The sequence below is a fragment of the Vombatus ursinus genome, unplaced genomic scaffold (genome assembly GCF_900497805.2).
Source record: "Vombatus ursinus unplaced genomic scaffold, bare-nosed wombat genome assembly UNPS02009062.1, whole genome shotgun sequence".
Classification (NCBI taxonomy): domain Eukaryota; kingdom Metazoa; phylum Chordata; class Mammalia; order Diprotodontia; family Vombatidae; genus Vombatus; species Vombatus ursinus.
Genome location: NW_020948840.1, coordinates 9,275,461 through 9,292,532, shown reverse-complemented (window position 1 = coordinate 9,292,532; position 17,072 = coordinate 9,275,461). Strand labels below are relative to the sequence as shown.

Genomic DNA, 17,072 nt, shown 5'->3' with positions numbered 1-17,072 from the left:
TTTCATGTAAACATTTATATTGTATGTAATAAAGATATAGATAAATGAATTGGATTAAGTAAATCCTCATGGCATATCATGCCCTTACCTGAGGTTGCTCTGCCCAAAGGAAGGTAAATTTTGAAGGCTGAAACCTATCCAGATATCTGGCTAGATTTCTTTCGTAAAGACCATTTCTTTTTTTTTTCCTTTTCCTCCATTTCATTTCATACTCCCACTTCACCACCACAATAATGACTTCTTAATTTAAACTAAAAACCATTAGGGGTTCTGGAAAGGTGTGTGTATGGGGGGTAGGGGAATTGTGTCACAGCCTGAGGTGTTAGAGGAAGGGGAGGAGACAACTCAGTGAATGGTCTTGACAGGGCTCTTGAAGTTGCTGGCTGCCTGAAGCTGCAGTTGATAGGCCATAGAGTGGATCTTGAAGCCGTGCAGCCTGGGCACAAATTGGTTGGCAGGCTTCATGGGCCTGTACTCAGGATGCACCATGAAGAGCATGTGGGGAAAGTCAGTGCCAAAGTAAGCACCATATGTATGGTGGTGCCTGGACAATTTAGGGGTGTAAACATCCATGCCCTTGGGGTATCACAGATTCCCCATGACCTCACCTGGTATGTCTGATAGTCCACATGGCAACAGGGGCTGGTTTTCACAATATACACAGGAACAATAGCCAAATTCTCCCTGCTGGTATTTTTTCCAACATCTGGGCATTGCTATGGTTTGTAAGGATGTAGTGGGCATGAATCAGTCTATACAGCATCTCGGCTGCCTACTTGATCAGGTCACTCTGGTTGGGATTGTCCTCCAACTCTTCAACAGGTTCCAAGTCAAAGATCATGTCTAGTGCCTGCCTATAGAGGGGCAACTATTCTTTAAGCCCTATGAGGTTAAACTCATCTTGGGTAGAGTCTTCATCCACCTCACAGAAGAATTCATTGCCACAAAGCCCCCAGAACCATGAGATTCATGATACTTCCTCTGAGATACTCATTTTTACATCAGCTACCAATTACGCCTGGGGAGAGAGAGGGAGAAGTTGCTCCCAGGGGCAGTGGTGGCAGCAGCAAAGCCAGGCAGTGAAGGCTGCAGACTCGACTACAGAAGGCAAAATGGTTTGGGAATAAGGGGGAGGGGAAGTGGGGGAGGGTTAGAGGGGAGAAGATGAGGGAACAGAAAAGGGCAAGGCCATTTCTTAAACCCAATTCACTATGACTCTCATGGAGTAGCCAACTATAGGTCCTTACTCAAGCACCACTTAATGGGTAATGTTTGGGCCCTGATGGCTCAGAGTGAATATAAATAGTAATTGTCTCTTTTGGCCAAAAACCCTGAGGGTCTTCCCCTCCCAGTTTGTTTTATTATTATTAATTATTATTAAAGGGTACATCTCTCAGCTTAGTCCTTAAACAGCCCTAATCACTGAATGAAGATGAAATCAAAGTGATTAATCAGAAAGACCTTAGCTTAAAAAGTCCCAGGTCTTCCACTGAATCCTGGGCTATCTCTAGTTTTCCTGATCTATATCTAGCCACTGAACCCAGATGGCTGTGCAGGAGAAAATGAGACTGGTGATTTTACTTAGCCCTCCCTCATTTTAATACAATTTACTTGCTATATACATATATATGTATGCATATAATATATATGTATGTGTGTATATATGTATATATGTATATCATGTATGTATGTATACCACTCATATCATATCATATAATATCATATTATATCATGTCATGATATCATTTCATATCATATCATATATCATATTATATTAATGTATACATGTTTGTATTATATGTAATAGAGATACAGATATGGGTGATATTGTATATATGTATATATGTATGTATGTGTGCATCCATATGTGTATACATACCACATACATACTTTTCATCCTTCATTTTCTAAGAGTGATATCCCATGGTGAAGTCTTAACTCTCAATTGGTATGGATTTCAGTGAGGTTCAGTTGCACAAAGTCATTAGCTTCACTTGCTTTTCCAGAGTCATCAAAGTCCAGTGGTAAGATAAAAGTCAAGACAACTGGGGATAGCTGGGGGTACAGTCGATAACTTTGGTGTCTTTGATGTCTGATCAAGCTCTAAGCACTTCACAGCTTCTCCTTCATCCACCTTCTTGGCTGCTTCACCAAATTGTTTTCATGTGCCCCTTGTGCCAGGGGAAGTCTTTGCATGTTCTTGTCATTATACACACAGACAAATATGTGTATGTATTTGTGTGTATATAGAAAGAGATGGTGATGGACATATACACATACACTCACACACATACACATACACACACTACATGTATGGGTATGTGTGTATATGCATACATACATATACATAAATGTGATAACTATGTTATATATATGATATACATATACATACATACACACATATATATGTAAGCATTCACTGTCAGAGAAATTTTGGTCAGTTGAGATCTCTGAGTCCTAAGACAGACTCACGTCATGTCCAAGAATTATTAAAGAGACAAACATATTCTTTAAAACATGTAGCTAGCTGAAGGAATTAAGACTTTCACAAAAGAATAGCCCGGTCAAAGAGGAGATAGTGTCCCCAGCCCTGTCCAAAAATTAATGAGTTATCAGAAAAGAAATAATAACTGACTCTCTAATTACTTTGCTTCCTTTCAGTAAAACCTAAATCTTTCAAATATACTGACTTTTACCTCAAAGATAAAGAGGTCAGTGGTTAGCTAGGGATAAACTAAAGTCCAAACTGGAAGGGAAAATATAAAGCAAGCCTCTCTCTGATTCTTAGAAATTTTCATAAATAAGGGCTCCAAGCAGTTGAGATTTTGTTAATAATTTTTCATCTGATACAAACACCATAAAAGGAACCAACATGAGTTCAAGGTAATTATTTTTATTTGATTATAATGGTCTAGGCTAAAAAGCAAGCTGATTGTTATAAGAAGGTGAGGTTAATTATAAAGAAAAGGAGAAGGAAATGGAGAAGGGTGAGAGAGAAGAGAAAATGAAAGAGAAAAGAGATTGACATAAAAATAGATTGAAAGAGAAAGAGAGAGGAAAGGGAAACAGAAGGACAGAGATTGAGACAGAGTGGAAACTGAGGAAGACAGAGAGCGACAGACAGACACAGAGATAGTGAGACAGAAAGAATGAGACAGAGACAGAGAAGACTTGAGAAAAGATCAACCACCGCAGAGGAGATAGGAAAGATCTAGGAAGCATTTAACTGTTCCTTTCCAACAGGGAGGAAGGAACAGAAAGGATCCAAGACTGACCAGGCAACTCCACAGGGAAACCTACCAGTTTTTAAGTTGATGATAGTTTAAGGAATCAAATCCATTTTGATAGCAGAAGACAGAAGATTTCATCTTCTCTATTTTAGAATGATAAGATGAACCTGAGTATAATTGCTTCATATTAATGACTCAGTTTCCCTGAATGTTAGATTAAATATATATTTTGGAAATTTGGTATAGTGAAAAGAGAAGTGGTATCTGTATAGCAGCCTAGTCCAGGCTTTGCTGAATTAGTTGTGTTACTCATTAAGGGTGGGGAACCTGAGGCTTCAAGGCCACGTGTGACCCTCTAGGTCTTCAAGTGCAGGTATTTCTTTGACTGATTCTAAACTTCACAAAGGGCCACATTTGAGGAACTAGAGGGCCACATGTGGCTTCCCCCACCCTGCAAGGTAAATACTTAACCTCTTTTGTTTTGGTATTTTTCATCTGTGAAATGGGAGGGTTTGAATAAATGAACTTTGAGGTTACTTTCTAGAACTAATATTCAATTTTGTTAAGGCTACTGCTCAGCAATTTCATCTGTATCTACTCAGCTATCATTTGCTGGAGTTCAAAATATTATTTCAGCTTTTTCATATGCCATTTATTTTAGTGAATATCTGATTTCATGAAACTATTATCCAATCTGAAATGTTTAATATTGTAGTTTTCCTAAAAAAAATCTATTCCAGTAAAAAAAGATTTTTTTTGTGAATTTCATGAGATTGTCTTCTTCATCCCACTCTGTCACCATCTATTTCAGATAAGAATGGTGTCTACAATCCAAATTATTTTGAATTTTGTTCACCAGGGTGCCTTTTTAATTTGATTTTTATTAGGAAATTATCTATCTATCTATCTATATATATACACACACATATATATATATACATATACTACCAAATAGAACAATTTTCTAGTACATGATGTATTAAATACCAAAATACAACACATGAATTCTTATTATCTGTCAAAATGAGTGGGTACATTCTGCTAACTACATAACAGTTATGAGTCAAATCTAGAATCTTGAGTTCTGATTTGGAATATGCCAGTGGCATAAGACTATTCCACCTTATACAAGTCAGAGTTTTCCTCATATGGTTATTCCATACTTTAAATGGAAATAATTCTACTACTTGTGGTACTGAACAAGAAGTACACAAAGTTTTGAAAATAAAATATTTGGAAAAATATAGAAGAAATAAAATACAAATATAAGAATTTTAATGATATTTCTATCGTTGCTAGTAGAAACAATTATAGAGAAAACATAGGAGATTAAAGGTATTATTATATATGACATTCAGAAAATTGCAATCAATTGATTTTATTAGTGGGTGGTTAGACTAAAATCAATTCAATTAGCATTTATTAAATAACTACTGTGTGTCAAGTAATATACTAAACTTTGTAGACACAAAATAAAAATGAAAAAGCCCACTTCCATTTCTCTAATTCTTAGGGATTTGGAACATTTTTTTTAATTATGGTTGTTAATAACTTGAATTTCTTCCTTTAAAAACTACCCATTTATATCCTTTAGCCATTTATCGAATTGAAAAGAAAAGAAAGATGACAAAATGCGTTTATTAAACGTCAAAGCCTACTATGTCTCAGAAACTGTGCTATGTGCTTCAAAAGTGATATCTCAAGGGGCACCTAGGTGGTGCAGTGAATAAAGCACTGACCCTGAAGTCAGGAGGGCCTGAGTTCAAACCCAGCCTCAGACCAAACATTTGACACTTATTAGCTGAGTGACCCTGGTCAAGTCACTTAACCCCAACTGCTTAAAAACAAAATAAAAAAAAATTTAAAAATATCTCATTGTATCTTTACAACAATCTTGGAAAGTATGTTATTATGATTCCTGCTTTACAGAAGAGGAAACTAAGGCAGATAAGTTTAATGACTTGCCCAAGGTGACATATCTAGTTAATATCTGAGGCCCAATTTTTTGACTTTGTTTACTTTTGTTTTATTAATTTATTTTGAATTATCAACAATTACTTCCATAAATTTTTCAATTTTAAATGTTTCTCCCCCTCTCTCCCCACCTCCTTCCCCAAGACCATGTATAATCTGATATAGGCTATACATATACATTCCTATTAAACATATTTTCACATTAGTGATGTTGTAAGTAAGAATTAGAACCAATAGGAGGAACCACAAGAAAGAGGAAACAATATAATAAAAAATAGCAAATAGTATGCTTTGATCTGTATTCAAACTCCATAGTTCTTTCTTCTTTGTGAATAGCATTTTCTATCATGAGGCCTTTGGAGAGGTCTTAGATCCTTGTATTGCTGAGAAGGTTTAAGTTTATCAATATTAGTCTTCTCACAACGTGGATGTTATTGTATACAATGTTCTCTTGGTTCTGCTCACTTCACTCAGCATCAGACCATACAAGACTTTCCAGGTTTTTCCGAAGTCAGCCTGTTCATCATTTCTTAAAACACAATAGTATTCCATTACATTCATATAGCACAACTTCTTCAGTCATTCCCCTATTGATGGGCATCCTCTCAATTTCCAATTCTTTGCCACCACAAAAAGTGCTGCTATAAATATTTTTGTACATGTGGGTCCTTTTTCCCATTTGTATGATCTCTTTGGGGTATAGCCCTAGAAGTGCTATTGCTGGGTCAAAGGGTATGCACATTTTTATAGCCCTTTGGGCATAGTTCCAAATTGCTCTCCAAAATGATTGAATCATTTCACAACTACACCAACAATGCATTAGTGTTCCAATTTTCCCACATCTTCTCCAACATTTATCATTTTCCTGTTTTGTCATATTGGCCAATCTGATAGGTGTGATATGGTACCTCAGAGCTGTTTTGATTTGCATTTCTCTAATCAATTGTGATCTAGAGCATTTTTTTTTCATATGACTTTAGATGGCTTTAATTTCTTAATCTGAGAACTGCCTGTTTCGTATCCTTTGGCAATTTTTCAATTAGGGAATGACTTGTATTCTTATACATTTGAAGTAATTCTCTATATATTTTAGAAATGAGGCCCTTATCAGAGACACTGGTTGTAATAATCCTTTCCTAATTTTCTACTTTCTTTCTAATCTTGGTTGCATTGGCTTTGCTTGTGCAAAAACTTTTCAATTTAATGTAATCAAAGTTATCCACTTTGCTTTTTGTAATGTTCTCTATCTCCTGTTTGGTCATGAATTCTTCTATTCTCCATAAATCTGATAGGTAAACTATTCCTTGCTCTCCCAGTTTGCTTAAGGTATCAACCTTAATATCTAAATCAAAAAACCATTTTGACTTTATTTTGGCATGTGATATGAGATTTTGATCTATGTCTAGTTTCTGTCATATTGTTTTCCAGTTTTCACAGCAGTTTTTGTCAAAGAGTGAGTTCTTATCCCAGAAGCTGGGGTCTTTGGGTTTATCAAATAATAGATTACTATAGTCATTGACTACTGTGTCCTCCATACTTAACCTATTCCACTAATACACCCCTCTATTTCTCAGCCAATACCATGCAGTTTTGATGGTTGTTGCTTTATAATACAATTTAAGATCTGGAATAGCTAGACCACCTTCCCCTGCATTTCTTTTCATTAGTTCCCTTGATATTCTGGACCTTTTGTCCTTCCAAATGAATCTTGTTATTATTTTTTCTAACTCTGTAAAATAATTTTTGGTAGTTTGATTGGTATGGCACTGCACCCCAATTTAAAATTCATTCTTCTAATTAAAAGCCCAGTCCTCTATTGACAGTGCCACCTAGCTGCCTCTCTTGGGGAAATGACTCACTGGTGTTTTGAGGGAAGCTAATATTCTAGAAGGCAGAAATGAGGGAAAAAATTATTTCAGACATGGGGCACTACTTCAGCAAAATGACAGAGGAAAGAAATAAAATATCTTGTAAAGGGAGCAGCTAGCAGGATACTTGGAATGACTCAAAAAGGAATGAAGATGAGTTACATAAGACTGGAAAAAGAAAACAATTGTGTATGGCTTCAAATATGAACCTGATGATTTTATATTTTATCTTCTAGGTCATAGGGAGTCTTTGAAGATTATTGAGAGGATGTGTATGTATGCAACATTTACATATGTATTTTGGATATATTTGTTTGACAATTATGTAGATGTATTAAAGAGGGAAGAACAATTAAACAGTAAATTATTCCTAGTACTATGACATAATATGCTTTTATTTATTCCTTTCAAAAAGATAAATCTAAACCTTTCCCAAAATGACAGATTTTTATCAACCCTAATTCATTTCTTTTCCATCAATAACTGCTATTAAGAGCCCTCAGTTAAGTCAAATACTAATCCACTATACATTCAGTAACAGAATCATAAAATTTCCAACTTTGAAAGAATCCTAGTGATCATGTAGTTGAACTGAGGTCCAGGGAATTTAATTGACTCTTCAAAGCTGGGTCTATTATTACTAATGTCTATTAATTTGTTGGTTTGTTTGTTTTGTTGGTTGTTTTTTGTCCTTCATTCTTGAAGAGGACCAAAATGACATCACTATGTTAGAATCAAGTTATAATGTGTTGGACGATGCCTGCTCAGACCAATGTGAGCTTGGAATGCTTTACCACTGGTCAGGCAGAAATAGTCCATGTGAACATTTGGAGTGGGTTCTCTAAATTTGTGCATCTTGAGCTTCTTTTGAGCAATTTCAATTCTGCTTTGTTCATAGAACACACTTGCTTCTCTGATGAGGGCTTGCCATGCTGAGCTGTCCTGTACCAGCATCCCCCATGTCACACAATCAATTCCAAAGTTCTTAACAGAGATCTTGAAAGTGTCCTTGAGAGAGCATCTTCTGACCATGATGCGATCACTTGCACTGAGTGAGTTCTCCATAAAATAGTATTTTAGGCAAGCATATGCTTGCCCAATTTAGTTGTTTAATATTTATCAAATGGATTCTTAAAAAAAAAACTTAAGTTGTTTTAACTATATTATTAGCCATATATTATAGGTAAGAAGACTGAAGCTTAGAGATGTGACTATGTAATAAAGTTCACATACCTAGCAAATGGAAGAACTGGACTCAAATCCATGATTCTTGCTGTCTGATCCATCTTATTTTGTAATGTACTTTTGCTTCTCTTTATTATCTCTCTTCCATGTACCTATATATAGAGAGATATATATGTATATATATATAGATTTATGTACATATACACACATACATATACATGAATATATATTTGCTAATATATTTACTTATCTGTTTATGTTTTATAACTTTATTTTTCTTAGAGGACTAGACAGTAATGCAGTGGGGCAAAGATGCAGGAGGGGATAAAATTCACATTAGGTTTCCAAAAGTTCAAATAAAAAGTACCCATGATTACATGGTCAAACTATAAAAGGTTCGAGAGATATAGGAAGAGCTATAAAGCTAAACTAACAGATAAAATCCACAGATTTGTATCATCACAACCACAAATCAATTGTAAATGTGAAAAAAATGAATGTGATCTCTGAATAAAAAAAATGGTTACATAGGATGCTCTCTTTGAATTTCCCTTTTATAAAACCTATATGTAAGAATGTAGTAATCTTTATAAGCTAGTATGAGTTCAGGAAAAAAGGTAACTTACCTATTTTATCTTATTTAAATAATTGTAAGTTAAAGAGGTTATCATATAACAAGACATTTAATGACAAGGTGTGCTTGTAGGAAATTATTGACAAATATGAGTTAGTGAACAATATAGTTAGGTGGTTGTGTAGTTTCCTTCTATAAAACTGATCCATGGAAAAGGTGGAAACAAGATAACATGAATACAAGTGAAAGAAACTCTAACAGTCAGGGAGGTTAAATCTTAGGAAGAAATAAAGCTTGTGAAAAATACTAAGGTCAACAAAAAGTTCTATACACAGAACAGCATGAAACACAAGGAACAGATACAGTCTGGGAAAGAAAGAATGTTAAATCAACCAACAAGCATTTATTGTGCAGCTGCTATATGGATGACATTCTGCTAAATTATGGGGTTACAAAGACAAAAAAAAAAAGAACTATGCAAATAAAGTTTTATTAGCATCTCTCCTTTTTTAAGGAAAATGACAACTGGAATATCAATGAAAATAGATATAAATAAGTAGGCACTGAAGACAAAAATGAGAGGCAATTTGATAGGTAGAGCACAGTTTTACATTAAATCCCATGTCCAGGCCAAGTAAACTTTGATCACAGGACATTTTAGTAACAGGGTGGAGCCAAGATAGGGGATTAGGAGTGGCCACCCAGGAGTGTCTCCTGACATTTCCCTCCAAAATCTTTCAAATAATTCTTGAAATCAAATTTTGGAGCAGTAGAACCAACACAAAAGTGGGGGTACAACATTTTTCTGGTCTAAGAAAATTTAAGAAGTCGGTAGGTAGGAAACGTCTGGGACATTAGAGGGGAGGCATGTCTGGAAGAGACTTGGTGACAGCAACAATGGCCCTAGTAGCAGTGGCAGCTTCATGAGCTCAACCCAGAGATATAAGGGGGTTAGAAAACTGGTCAGAAAAATATTATGGGGACCCTTTGTTGTCATTGGGGTCAGCTGGTGCTGGTTGGCAACTCTGGGTCACAGTTCCAGAGCAAAGAGTACTTGTAGTCAGTCACAAGAGAGCAGGGGCCCTGTTCTAAGTTTCAAATGAAAGAGGTGCACTAGAGTTTGTGGCTGCAGGGGTCCTTCCTGGATAAAGGCCAGACAGGATAATAGAAACCACACCTCTCCCAGGATCATGCCAACTTAGAAGCATTAAAAACTTCTAAACCCTCAGAAGTAGTTTTAGAAATAACAGTATGAAAAAACATGAAGCTTGGCACAGTACATCCTCAATCTTAGGTAAACAGAGTTCAACTTTAACAAAAAGTTCAAAGCCCAGAAATAGGTTGAAAATGAACAAATAACAACAACGACAAAGAATTTGACCATAAAAGGCTACTATTGTGGCAGGGAAGATGAAAGCAGATTCAGAAGTCAATAATGTGAAAAAAACTAAGAGCAAAGCCTCAAAGAAAAATGCCAATTGGACTCAAGCCCAATAAAATCCCTAGATGAGATTTTTTGTTTTGTTTTATTTTTAAGAGATGAGTGGAAGAAAAAAAAATTGGGGAAAGATAAAAACGATGCAAGCAAGTTATGAAATGAAAATAAACAACTTGATAAAAGGGGTGCAAAAATTACAATTCTGAGAAGATGGAAGATAAGATAGGAAAGGAAGGATATAAAATAAGAGTGATAGGCGCAGCTAGCTGGTACAATGGATAGAGCTCCAGCCTTGAAGTCAAGAGGACCTGAGTTCAAATCCAGCTTCAGACACTTGGCATTTACTAGCTGTTTGACCCTGGGCAAGTCACTTAACCACAACTGTCTCACCAAAAAGGAAAATAAAACACAGCAACACAAAGTGTGGTGGGGGGAGGATAATAAAAGGAAGGACAGATTTAGGAAGGCAGTAGTTAAAAGCTAAAAAGACTTTTGAAGTGGGACAGGATAAAAAGAGAGAGAGGGAAGAAGAAACAAGAAAATGGGATTGAGCAAAATACACAATTAGTAATCATAACTAAATGTAATTGGGATGAGCTTACCCATTGAATGGAAGTGGATAGAAGAATGGATTAGAAACCAAAATCCAGCAATATATTGTTTATGTGAGACACACTTGAAATGAAAAGAATTAAAATAAAGTTAAAATAAAGGGTTTTAGCAGCATCTAATATGCTTCAGCTAAAGTAAAAAAGGCAGGGGTAGCAATCATTATCTCAGACAAAGCAAAAGTGAAAATAGACCTAATTCAAAGAGATAATCAAAGAAACTGCATTATGTGAAAAAGTACCATATACAATGAAGTAATATAAAGGTTTTATTTCTCAAATATATGGTGAGTGTAGAACTGAGTCAAATTTATAAAAATAACCATTTCCCAAATGCTCAAAGGACATAAAGATGCAGTTTTGAGAAGAAATAAAAAAATCATTGTCACATATAAATACTCAACATAACTATTGATTAGATAAATCTTTATTAAAACAACTCTAAAATAATTCCTCATACCTATCAGAAATGGCAAATCCTGGAAGGGATGACAGAAAAATAAGTACACTAATGATCTGCTAGTAGAGTAGCAAACTGATGCAACAGTTCTAAAAAACAATTTGGAACTATGCCCAAATGGCTATAAAATTATACATATCCTTTGATCCAGCATTGCCACTATAGGTCTGTATCCCAAAGAGATCAAAGAAAAAGGAAAAGGAAGTATATGCAGAAAAATATTTATGGCAGCTCTTTTTTGTGGTGGCAAAGATTTGGAAATTAAATGGATGTCCATCAATTGGGGAATGGCTGAACAATTTGTGCTCTATGATTGTGATGGAATACTAGTGTACTATAACAAATGGTGAGGGGGATGGTTTCTGAAGAAGAAAAAGACACATGGCAAGACCAATATGAACTGATAAAAAATGAAGTGAGAAGAACCAGGAAATTGTTGTGTACAATAACAGCAATGCTGTAATGATAACCAACTGTGAAAGATTTGACTTCTCTGATCAATACAATGATATAAGACAATTCCAAAGAACTCATGAAGACAAAGTTCTATAAACCTCCAGACAGAGAAGTGCTAAAATCTAAGTGCAAATTGAAGTATAATTTTCTCACTTTATTTTTCTTGATTTTTTTGAAATATGGCTAATATGGAAATATTTTACGCGGTTTCACATGTATAATTGATATCATATTGCTTGCCTTCTCAGTGTATGAGTAATGGTAAGCAAGGGAGGGGGAGAATTTAGAACCCAAAATTTAAATAGAAAAGAATGTAAGAAAATTAATTAAAATGTTAAATAGCAACTACAAACTCCTTTATACTATTACATAACCCAATCTTTTAAAAATATCATTAGAGACAGGCATATTTTTGTACTTACTTTTAAGAAAAAAATTAAAAAAAAAGACTTCAGAGATTGATAAGTTTGAGAGCAATCTGAAGAAATTCAATATGAACTTTTAATACATAGCATGGGTTCAGGTAAACAAGTAGGTTACCTAGTTTATTTTATTTAAATAAGTATAAGATCAAGAGATTGTAATTTAGCAAGACATTTGATGACAAAGTATATTTATAGGAAATGATAAACAAAGGTGAGGTAGAGGATGGTATAGTTAGGTGGATGTGCAGCTGACTATACAATTCTACCCCCCCCCCAGTGTTGATTAATATAGGGACATCGCTTCTGATCCAAGCTTTCAGTGGTGTGCTACAGTGTTTTTTATTTGGATTTATAAAATTTCGCTTTTTACAAATATATAAATAAGTACCTATATGACCTTTGAGAATTCACTCAAATTCTTTTAGCCCCAGCTTCCTCATCTTTAAAGTTAAGGGCTGGTATAGATGACCTGTAACGACCTTTTACTCTATTATGAAAACAAAGCAGAAGTAAATCTTATCAAATCCATGGATTACACAAATCTGCATGGATTAGCTAAAAGATTGGATAACAAAATTATGATTTAAAAAAATTCTCAGTACTATGAAACAGTGGTTTGACAACAACGCAATGAAGTTTGAAAGGAATAATTTAGAATATTTTTCAGTGTATAGAGAACTGATTAGGAATCAGGAATAAGGTCTGTACTTGTGATATAATCAGTATGGAGAAAGTCCTCATATAACTCTGTATTATTATAAGTTACAGAAGGTTACCAAACTCCTTTGCTGGAGAAAGTTTGTACACAGGGAGTTCTCTCTACTGATGGACTCAGAGGTCTAGAATTTATTCCCGAGAGTAGCAGGTTCTGTATCTACTGCTCCATGTTGTAGTTGCAGAACAGTTCCTAATCTTTTCCAGGAACACCGCCACTGCAGTCTCTCCTTTTGATTGTATGTCTTCCAAAATCTACATTTAAAGAAGGTGCCCAGGCTGGCTTTGTCTTCATTCCTCTCCAAGTTGTTCTCCAGACTTTTAGTTCCATGTCCCCAGGTAAAGTATCTCCCCTTCAACTTTTTGGATTCTATTTATGTGTTGTTTCCCCCCTGTAGAATGTAAGCACCTCTAGGGCAGGCACTGCATTTCTTTCTGCTTATATTTGTGTCCCCCAGCATTTAGCACAGCACCAAGCACATGGCTGGTATTTAATAAATACTTGTTGACTGACTTATTAATCACATCATTGAAGGGATATTTATCAGTGAGATCTTCTTACATAAATAGAGTTACAAGTTTGGTTGAAAAGTGAGGGAGATGGGACAAGGCCTTCATTATTGAATTTAAATTTAAGTTTCAACCAATAACTACAATTAGATCTATCTTAAGAATAGTTCATGTGGGAGCCACAAGACCATGAACTCAATGCCCCGTGCACCCTCCCCTCAAGGGCCACTGGGGATGTTGGGGCTGGCAGGGCCTCAGGAGTATATGAAGTCTTGTTCTGGCCCACAGAGTGGTTCTGCTTTTAGAGTTCACAGGAAAAGGTGTATAGAGTTTGTAGTTAGTGATGACTTGAGCTAAACTCCTCTAACTGGAAGGCATTCCCTACTTCCTTGAAGATTAGAGTACTGGAAAAATATGATCATTTGACATTTGCTTCAATAGTTTCAGTAACTCAGCTTTGCAACTACAAATTATAAGCTCTTGTCTTGATTGTTTTATGAAAAAAGTTACAAATGGGATGGACTTACAGAACTAAAAGCCATTTTTTTCACGTGAAGATAACTAAAGTAGTTTGATTTTCATTGTTTTCTAATCACAGTTAAGATTGAGATTTTCCCTACAAAAAGAGAATGGAAAGCAAAAGAAAATCAATAACACCTTGCATATTCCTTGCCAGTTGATGCAGACCATAGAATTGATATTAGACTTGGATGAAGGTCCCACTAAATTTACACCAATAGAAGATGCAACAGCAGAAAGTAACTCAAGTGATGAAGATGTTCAAGAACTTATAGATTCTGACAACAACAACAAAAAATCTAAAGATGGCTGTAGATGTAAATATTGTACTTTTCAAATGCCAGATCTTAACATGTTTACCTTTCATGTAGATTCAGAGCATCCCAATATAGTGTTAAATTCATCCTATATTTGGGTTGGATGCAATTTTCTTACCAAAAGATATGATGCACTTTCTGAGCATAATTTGGAATATCATGCTGGAGAAGAGAATTTTAAGCTGACTGTTGTGAAAAGAAATAATCAAACAATGTTTGAGCAAACAATTAATTATCCAACTTTTGATGGTAGTTTTGTTAAAGTGGAGAATTAAGATCTATAATCTATAGAAATTATTTTATCAGGCATTTCCATCAACAAAAGTCCTATAATGAAAATGATGAAAAATAAAGTAGAGAATAAACGGATTAAAGTTTTCCATAACTGAAGATATTCCAGAAGAGATAGAGAATGAAATTAAATGAGGTCATGGAGAAGTAATTAAAAAATCCAACTTCATCAGCATCTGAGTCTAATACAAGTACTTCATTTGTAAACAGTATACATCCAGATATCACAAACACAGTAATTACCCCAGAAGCAGTTCTTCAATCTGAGCTTGCCCAGGTGACAACAGCAGCTGTATCAGCTCAGCAGAATTCTAACTTGATTCCCAAAATGTTAATTCATCTTAATATTCCTTTTGCTCAACACCTACAACAAATTCCCTTATCGAACAATGTCCATAATTACAGTTCTATCTGCTTAAGCAAAATGTACAGAGGAACAGATCAAGATTTGATTTTTCAGCCCAATGCTGAAACACAGCATTAGTTGGAATCCAGAAGAAGTAAAGGTGGCAAAGAGAAAAGAATTCAGTACATACTGTGCCACAAACAATAACAGTGATTCCTACATACACTTCAGCAGCTAGTAATGGTTTACCTTCCATTTTACAGACATGCCAAACAGATAGTCAGCTATGTCTGGTCCTTACACAAGTAGACAGCACTAACCAATTGCCAGTGACAACACCTATAGCTTTGACAGTTGTAGGAGTTTCAGATGAAACTCATATGCAGAAAAGTCACGAGATCAGTGCTCAGCCTATTGCAGAAACAAAGTCAGTAGCTGCAACTCCAGCCCCAGTCCTGGCTCCATCTCCAACTCCTCAGTTAATCAAGCATGAAACTGCATTGGTGAATCCTGATTCATTTGTTATCCAGGCAAAAAACACGAGACAACAGCTGGAAGAATTAAAAGTTAGCTAGCTTAAAAATCAGTTTCCTCATGACTCAGAGGAGATCAGGCTTATGAGAATAACAGGCCTAACTAAAGGCAAGATCAAAATGTGGTTTAGTGACACAAGGTATAACCAAGAGGAATTTCAAGTCATCAGTGTATCCATTCCAACAGTGAAGCTTATACTCCTATAGTGAGGAGAATGCAGAATCCCCAATAGCTGTTGCTCCAAATTCTGAACAGCCAGGGCATCCTTTCCCTGACTTTACTCTGCAAAAATTTAAAGAGAAAACTTCAGAGCAGCTGCATATCCTCCAAGCAAATTTCCTTAATAAACCTGTACTTACTAATGAAGAATTGAACAGGTTAAGAGCACAAACCAAACTTAACAGGAGAGAAAGGTATGCCTGATTCACAGAGAGAAAGAAATCCAAGGTTTCAAAGGAAGAGAAAGTAGAAATAGATAGATATAAGCAATGCAGGCAGCTCCAAAGAAGAAGCTGGAGATGCTCCTCCTCAAGATGAATCTGCAGCATCTAAGTCAGTGACCACCAGAAAGTGTGTAAAAAAAATCACCAGAGCAGTTGCATATACTTAAAAGTGCATTTGTTCAAACATAGTGGCCATCATCAGGAGAATATGACAAGCTGGCTGAAGAAAGTGGGCTTTCTAGAACAGATATTGTTAGGTGGTTTGGAGATAAATAATACGTTTGGGAAAATAAGAATTTAAAATGGTACTATTACTATTAATATGCCAGTTCAAGTAGTATAATGGATAAGCTTCCTTTAGGAGAAGAAGGACAGGAAGACCAAAGGAAAGAGAAAGGAGAAGACCTCATGGGCAACCTAAAGGAAGCAAAAGGATAGACAACTGAGACCACAGACCATCACTAAGAAAATTTAAAACTGGAGCTAAAGTATGTGAGGATTATTATATGAAGCACACATTTCTTAATTAGCAAGACCTTGATGAACTTATTGCCTAATCAAATATGGGTTATGAGCAAGTCAAGAAGTAGTTTGCAGAAAGAAAAAGAAAATCTGAGTTAGAAATAGGGCTGTTTGAGGATAATGATGAGATAATAGATGATCAGGAAGAGGATGATGAAGAAGCAGTGATACCTGGGAAACATACCTATGGCATGTTAAGCAGAAACTCTCTAAATCAGATGATTAAAATTCACATGATTTATTATTTATAATTACCTATAGTGGTAAGGGGATGCAATTCTTGAAATCAAGATATCTGATTTACTGTGAATGACCCTAAGCTTTTATGAAAGAATATTTTTGGACATACGCATATTCTTATAACATAGGATTGAATACTCAAAAGGAATGGAACTTAGTGTTGTGCCAAAGTTAAACTACTGCAGTTGGCAGAAATTTCTGCCTTGTAAATAGAACACTGATTAAAAGACAACTTGTAAAGATTCAGATTTTAATACAGTACATTTTTATTCTGATACAGGATGGAAACATCCTGTTTCTTAAGCTTTTTTGAGTGAATTCAGTGATCACTAGATTTTGTCCTCATATAAGTTTGTCCAGCTTAATAATGTATATTTTAGTAAGATGGGCTTTATTGCCTATGTTCTTTGATATATAA

At 35.4% G+C, this 17,072-nt stretch overlaps 2 pseudogenes; one reads left to right on the top strand and one right to left on the bottom strand.

Annotated features, from left to right (window-relative positions):
* Positions 1-345: 345 nt before the first annotated feature.
* LOC114034584 lies at positions 346-997 on the bottom strand (annotated as a pseudogene).
* A 13,074-nt stretch (positions 998-14,071) lies between these two features.
* LOC114034582 lies at positions 14,072-16,640 on the top strand (annotated as a pseudogene).
* The last annotated feature ends 432 nt before the right edge of the window (positions 16,641-17,072 follow it).